This window comes from Oryzias melastigma, linkage group LG4 (assembly GCF_002922805.2).
Source record: "Oryzias melastigma strain HK-1 linkage group LG4, ASM292280v2, whole genome shotgun sequence".
Lineage (NCBI taxonomy): Eukaryota > Metazoa > Chordata > Actinopteri > Beloniformes > Adrianichthyidae > Oryzias > Oryzias melastigma.
In genome coordinates this window covers 9,796,516-9,805,039 of record NC_050515.1, presented here as the reverse complement: position 1 = coordinate 9,805,039, position 8,524 = coordinate 9,796,516, and positions in this window count along the sequence as shown.

Here is an 8,524-nt window from a genome sequence, read left to right as displayed (position 1 = left end):
CATGAATAGTTGATCAGAAGCCACATTAAACCTGCTGAGCTGTCCTACAGTGTTACTGCAGTGGTTCTGAATTGTACGTTGTTGGAAGTGGCTTGTATTTTTTGTCCTGATCCAACACTGTGAGGTTACAGCACAAGTGACCATGTGTTTGATATGGATGCTATGTCATTAAAGACGTACTTTGTTGGTATTTTTAACAAGTTTTTAGAGCATTTTTCTCATGGTGGAGGACATAAGAAACATAAAATGAAAACTACATCTGTGAGGATTTCTTTTTTCAAATCATAAAACGTTACAAAAAATGCCATTTGAAAAGTTTTAATGTAAAAACTACAATCGGCAGACTTCCTGCTCCACTCCATTGCGATGCTTCCACTTACAGAGGACTAGATTGATGTAAGTCTTTATTTTTCTCGTCCCAGCTGGCATCTGGCTTAAAACTGTACTGTTGGATAGCTCCAATATTGCACGCCATTTTTACTGAACCGGTAATGTTAGCTTGTGAGGGTCTGTGCATTAGAGGGAGAGGCTATAAACAAAGGGATGATGGGATATCATTGGAGGCTTACTTCCTTCCAACAGTTTTGCCCACAACTCAAGTAAATTTCTGATGAAAATGATACAACCTTTTATGGAAAATACACTCATTTGTATTTTATGCAATATAATTCATACATTTTATAAATAAATGTATGCCATTTCACTGTTAATGAAAAAGCCAAGTCCATAGCTAATAAGTGAGTACTAGCGGTTTAAAATATGTAGAGTATCCTCAAATAATGTCTTAATGATTCACTGTGGAGCTAATTTTAGATGTGTGTATATATATATATATATATATATATATATATATATATATATATATATATATATACACATATATATATATACTTGGATTTATTCAGCTGTAGTTTGATCACTTTTATATTCAAAACACAAAGACATAAAATAAAAAAATCAGGATTTACTAACCAGAACTTTTTTTTGGTAAAAATTTAAGTATTAAAAAAAAAAAAAGAAATTCTGGATAGTAACTTTAGCGCACCAGATAATAACTGCTGTGCAACAGTTACTATTTGGTGTGCATCAATTACTAACCAGATTTTTTTTGGTTTGACTTTATTTTTAGAGAAAAAAAAAGTTCTGGTCAGTTGCCAGAACCCTTTTTTTACTTAAATTTTTTATGGCGGCCCTAAATATTTTTAAGACCCGGTCCCACTGGCTTACACAGCCATATCACGGCTAGAGCACGGAGAAAATTTAATCTCCGTGGTAAAGACGCTGTTAGGAGTGGACTGGTAGTGGAACGGGCAATAAGGGGGCGCGGAATCGACGCGCATACACGCGGTGCAAAATTTGGCCGCCTTTACACACGTAAATAATTAAAAAATTTAGACCGCGGGTGACTGTGTGGTACCAGCTGTACCGCCGTGCAATGACTGTGAAACGGTGGTGCAACAGCAGTTTCAGTGCGAGATCAGGCCATGGAGCGAATGCAGGCACACGTGCTTGGACGCTGAAAATCCGCGTTAGTGCATGGCCGTTTCCCCGACCGGTCTGCGCTTGTACCGCGGCTTACAGCGTCTGTTTAGCGCCTGACTGAGTCAGGACTCGTTACACGCGAGTAGGGAGTGCTCTGGCAGAGGAATGGACTCCGGTGTCTGTATCACTGCAATTCTGCGTGTACGCATAAAGTTGGCGCGTCTAAGTGCGTGTGGACGATTTTCCAACTTTTTTACCCGTAAGACGGCCATCAAATCCTGTGGGACCGGGCCTTTAGAACCAAAAAATATTGTAAACTTCAATTTTTTTTTAACTGAGCCCCTAAATAATTTTAGAATTTTTTTTTTTTTTTGTTTTTGTTTTTTTTTATAATTTGATGTCCCTTTAGGTGCTCCGTACCAAGGCAATAAGCTGCAAAAAAATACCCTTTTTTGATGTTTTTTTTTTTTCTTTCTTAAAGAGTTTATCAAGCTACATATGCTTATATTTATTATTTTATGTGGCATAAAAATAATAATAAAAGTACTTTATACAGTAAAGTGTGTTCGTTTTTTTCAGAACTCGCTGAATCCCTGTTGGGGTAACTGGGTTGCTGGACCCAACCCAGGAACTGTTGGGCAAAGACAGAGTAAACCCAGAACGGGTCACCAGTCTGATGCAGGGCCACACACTCACATGCACATATAGGGCCAATTTAGAGACACCAATTAACCCTATGAAGCACGTTTTTGGAGGGAAGAAACTCACACATACATGAGGAGAACTTAGCTGGGATTTGCACTAACCGATATGCCATCATGCAGCCCTCCAAAACAAAAAACAAAAAATCTAACAATGTATAAGTAACCCCTATGCTCCGATGTTCTAGACAAGAAAGAGGAGAAGACACTAGTGATGGCAGGAGGAGCCTCTACTTTGATCATAACTGGTAGCCCGTGGCAACAAACACTGAAAGTAAAATCTATAAAAGTAGAAACTGTGCTTGTAGAGGCAAAACATTAGCAATTTACAATTATTTTTGGTAACTGATTCTACCCATTTACAGAACAACAAACTTGCAACTTCATAAAAGATTAATCCTCAGTAGACACACACATATATAGACACACACACACCGGCGTAGTGCTGTGTAAAGGTGGAACGGGGAGCAGAAAGAATTGATCGAGTGTTCAGCAGGGGATTGGATATATGGAAAGTTGGAAACACCAGAAAATGAGAAGGTGGAAAATTGGACAATCAAACACACACACAAACAGAATGCAGACAATTTCAGAGAGTAGTTCAGACATCTAATCAATTTGATTCCACTCGTTCTCAGCCGAGGCCGGGCGTGCACGCACATTCACACGCACAGGAATGACAGCGGGATACATTATGGATACTGTAATCGAAGGAAACATCTCAGACGGCTCCGGCATGTTAATATTGAATAATCACTGCGTCTTTTCTCTCTCTGACTCGCCGATTTATTGACGGGATGAAAATCGAGAATGCTAAAAGAACAAATTAGAGGGTGGAAAAAGGAACACTTCCCTGAGGGCGAGGCGACTTCAATTACAACAGAGAGCTGTGTTTGGTAAAAACGATATAAATAAATAATCATAATCATAATTCAAAAAAAAAAAAAAAACAATAAAAGTTGTCTGGCAAATTTGCCACTCGCCTTTTTTTTCCAAGAATCAATTTGTCATATTCAGGGACGTACATATATGAGAAGCAATCTATTTCACACTTTGAAAGAATTACTCATTTCCAATTTTCCTTGTTGACATTTGAGCCATGGGGTGGGAGCTCTGTGTGCGTTTGTGTGTCTGTGTGTGTGTTAGTGAGAACAGAGGCAAAGCTACAGAGCTCTTTCTTGTGTCTTTCTTGTTCACTCAGAATGATTTCAGATACACATCATGCCCTTTATCAGACGTCTGTTGCTTTGTTTAGCACCATCACAAAAACTGAAAGTGGAGTCTTTACATCAGCAGAAATTAATTTTTTTTTAACTAAAATCGCCTCAATTATCTATAGAAGTAACATTTTTTTATGATTTGTTATGTATTCTTCTTTTCAATATGGAACTCAATGAATAAACATCCTTTTCAGGATTACGTTTTATCACATTTCAACAGAACATACAAAATAAATACTTGATTCAACCATAAAGTTTCAGTTCTGATTATGTCCATCCATCTTCTAAACCTATTTAATCCCATTGGGTTATAGGGTTGCTGGAGCCTATCCCAATGAAATTTTAGAAACATCAATTAGCCTATAATGAAGCATGTTTTTTGGAGGATTAAACCCACACATACATGTGGAAACATACAAACTCCACACAGTAAGGTCCCAGCTGGGATTTGAACTACAGCCTTCTCGCTTTAAGGACTAACCGTTACACCACCTTGTAGCAAAATGTTGACTAGTGGGAGGAAGGCCTCACTAAACTATATTTTTTGACGAGAAAGAAAGTGACGAAAAAAATCAATTAGAATTTAGTCCTTTTAATAAAAAGTTGGATCAGAGTCCTCTGGATTGTCGCCATGACAGACAATGTCCTTTAAAATGGATTCCACACACATACCCTAAAGGTGGGTCATGTGTGGCTTCGGGCCAATGTGTGACAGGACAGAAGAAACCCCCCATGATCCTTAATATCTTATTGGTCAGTGTCTGGGCCCCTGCTTCTTCAAGCAAGATAATTTATAACGTAACATTAAATAAAAGTATATAAAGCCTCCATTCAGTATAAAAGTCCTTCAAGGCATCTAGGCAAGTTTATTTAAACAGCACATTATGTCTGCAAAACTACTCAAAGTGCTTTACATAACATGGAAAAATATATTTAAAAGAAATATTAAACGGTGATCCTTAAATAAAAATTGACAGAAAGTTAAAGGAACTCACTTAAAAATAAGCCTGATTTTCACTGATTTGTCTTCGGTGCATTCCACTTCATGGGGAGCATCGACTGTATATAAACAACTGGACAGTGCACTGAGAGGTCACCAATAGAAAATAGAATGATTCTTCTGATTTATGACTCAGTAATAGCTTTTCTGATGAGTTTTTAGATTTTTGGGACCTACAAGTACTTCCTGTTTGGAACGCAAATCAGTCCAGGTCTCTGTATACTGTCAGTCGTGAGGAGTTCATCTCACAATCGTCAGTTTACATTGTGTCTGTTGCATCTCTGGACTAATCCCCCTCTCCCCTGGCTTCTGGAGGAATTCGGATTGTCCTGCCACCCCCATGTCGAATAATTCACCCAGATTTTGGGCAATCAGGCCCCATGCTCTTTCTTTCCTCAGTCAATCCTTGTAAAATTCATGTTTTGAGTCATCATTTTAAATCGTTTTTGTACTTAATATGAAGGAAAAAAAATGCTAGGACCCGCTCGTTTTTGTGGGTTGGGAGGGGCTGGTGCTCAGAGCGCAGGGTTTTAGATGAACGCTTGATAAAAAAAAAATTGTAAAAAAAAGTGTGAATAGATGACATACCCCTCTGGGATTTTTTTCTGGAGGAGTTAACATTATAAACACTGGAAAGCTCAAAAAAGTGGATTTTGGATGGTTTAAGCCAGAGATCTGCAACCTGAGGCTCTGGAGCCACAATTCATCCCGCCACAGTGGCTCTCTGGTTACAGAAAAAAAAAAATGATAGCAATTTTTTTTAAAGTAAGGGTTGCTAATTTAGCATTGATTTTGTTTATTTTAATTAAATTTATGGCTTAAATTAATCTAGTAGATCAACTGTTTTCATATCCCTGCTGACTTCATTAGGCCTCATTTGCTTTATGCTTCCCCCAGAATACACAGATTACAAAAGCAGAACTTTGGTAAAAAGTCTGACCTTTTCTGATTACTGAGTTTATTTTATGACTTTAAAGTTAATTTTATCTTATGCTGCATAACAATGGTTAGTAGCTATTCAGATATAAGGTATAGCAGGAAAAAAATGTTTTTGTCTTGCGTTGTTTAAAACCTTTCATAGGAAATATAATGTCTTCACCAGCATTTTCCTTTGGGACAGAAAGTTTTATTTTGAAAGGGAGGTCCTTTTAAAAGTAAAAAACAGCATTTCACTTCAAGAAAATGTCAGTTTCTCTTAATATTTATGTATATTTTCATGCCAAATATAAATAGAATTTATATTTATCATAAGAATCAACAATGTAATGATGCAAAGTAGTGTCAAATTTTCCTAAAAGTTTAAATAAAAAGTCTTTGTGGCTCCTATTAGGTTTTGATCAGTACCAAACAGGCCTGAATAGCTCTTTTACTGGCAAAGGTTGTAGACTCCTGATAAAGGTAATTTAATTGAACTTGAATAATCTGAATAAAAAGAGCAAATTAAAAACATGTTATATTTGTTTGTCAAATTACCAGTTCTGTAATGTGTATTTTATATAATAAAAGTAAAGTCTAACATTTAATCATTCATTTAAAATACTATTTCCTTATACGTTTGAAAATGTATTTATATTTTACTGAAAAAAAAAAAGCACAAATTATATTTAAATACATTTCCTGGCACAAAAGTGCAGCAGGTCAGCTGCCTGTTCAAAACCATCAGTTTGACGCAGGAGTTTGTTGATGAGGAGTCATTATTTGTGCAAGACAACTTAAGAACTACCTGTTCTGCTGCATTGAGCGGGGCTCGTTGCATGCTGGGTAGTTGTGGCGTGGAGAAGTGATGTCCCTATTTTTAATTTCGAGCTACTCAGGTAGAAAACAGCAATTGCAGAGCACAACAGCGGAGACATTTTTGAAAGCTGAAAATGCTTAAATGTGGGCATTGAGTCAGAATGAGTTCTATAGAGCAGCAAATTGTAATTATCCCTCATATTCCTTTAGTCAAGAATTATTTATTGCTCTCTTTCTCTGCGTGCCATCAAAGTGCTTGTTCTAATTCCAAGAATGCTTTTATTATTCTGGCGTCACACTGACGAAAACAACAAAAATCTATTTACTCCATGTTTTTTTCAGATGTCAACTCCTATTCTACACTTTTGCTCTTTTTCCTCGCTCACACACTCTCTCTCTTGCAATCTGCTTGGCTGCACTCCAAACTAGGGTCAATTAATCATCAAAAACTATTTGCATATTTACAGTGGGGCTAAGCTAAGCTGATTACCGCTAGTTCAACAGCCGCTGGTTCAACAGGCCTCATCCTGCAACATTACGTGGCGGGGATTAAGTGAAAACGGCTTTAGAGGGTTTTGATTGGATCTCTTCCTTGAAAGCCGAAATATTAAAGAAGCTCAACAACAGTGACCTTCACCAAACACCTCCACGAATGAACGGGAACATTTGGTTATTTCTAGACACTGAAAAAAAATAAAATAAAAAACCTTGATTTAACAGAATAAAAAAGGAGCATCCTCTGGTTTATAGATTTTTCACATGTATTGACAAATCTCAATAACCTCCAGTGGAGGTTTTGGCTTTTGATTTTCTGTGTTGAAAGAAAATAAAATCCATTCTGTGCATAGTTTTTAGACAAACATTGTTGCAGCCACACATCAAGACCGTATAGCCAAATTTGCATATTTGAACCGCAAATGGTGAAAATTTTAAAAGAAACTGATTACAATGGATGAAAAAAATCCTCTGATGATTCAATTTCTTACATCAGATGAAACAAATCCTTTAGAGTAACTGGATCACAGTTTATGTAATATGATTATAGTACGAGTAATAATATTAGATTAAAATGTACTCAATTACAGTTGTTTGTACTAAATAACGTTTTTGTATAAATAAATGTTTATACTAAATTTTTGGATTATTTCACTTAGAAGTTGTTCTGCTTCTTCAACTAATTGTCAAACATTTCATGCATGAACAGAAACTGCTCAAATAATTTCTATTATCAGGATTTCAGAGTCACTTATGTCAAAGTTAAGTCTAAATTCTTCAATTTAATGCATCAAATGTGACACAACTTTATCGAGAACATCAAGCAGATCACAGATCAGTTATAGTGCAGTCCATTCTAAAATTACCCAAAGATATTTCAAAATAAAATCCTTTCTAATGCAATTTCTAAAGCAGTTTTAATAAAATATTAACTGTCTCTTTCAGTAGCTTATCTGTCTGGTATTTATGTGGAGTGTAAAGTCTCAAGCTACGTTCACGCCGCCTTCGACATGTTCAAGCTGCCGCTTTCAGTGAAAAGACTAAATGCTCCTTTATGTGCACATATCAGGCCTTCACAATCAAAATTCCTGCGTTCACGCCTCACTACTTTAGTTTCTACAACCGTTTCTTGGGCTGACCGCTTAACGTGAAAGTTAAACCAGGTCAAGCTTTGACGATTCAGCAGTACTGTATGGATGGCGTCCCGCTAATACACGAAAGTGTCAACGGTTTGATGATGAAGGAGGAATTAATTATTGCAGCTTGTGCCTGGCGGGAATTTTACTACACCAAATCCGAATTCCTCCTCTACCCCTACATTAAGACTTCCAAATGGAGAGTTATGGAAAAACAGTGTCTTCTAATTCGGACGTCACTCCCACTCGATGATGTCATCAATAGTCGCCGGTCAGCTACATTAGCGAAAAGCTGCTAATGCCTGGAGCAAGACATTTTGCAGCGAGCCTCTTCCAACATTAGGTGGTGAACAGCAGGAGATGGAGAAAGAATCCAACAGTCAACTTTAGACTGTCTGGAAGATGTTTCCATTCACTGAAAATCTGAAATCTGAAAAAGCTGAAAATCTAAGAGTTTAAACGGATCTAAAAAGTTGATCTTCTATGTCCTGGTTAGTGGTCCTCAAAGCAAAGTGGAACAATTTTCTTTAGAGAAGAGTATGAAACTTAATTTTTAACCATTTTACGTCATATCCAAGAAATAAAAACAAAATAGTTGTGATGATATATATTTTTAAGTTCTTTAAGCTTCTAAATTTAACTTAATCTTGTGCTTAAACAAACAAAATAAAGTTAAATAAAAAAAAAAAATCAGCCATCATGCAATTTTCTTTTAATTTGGTTTTTAAAAGATGTCATGTTGGTGTTCTATTCTAC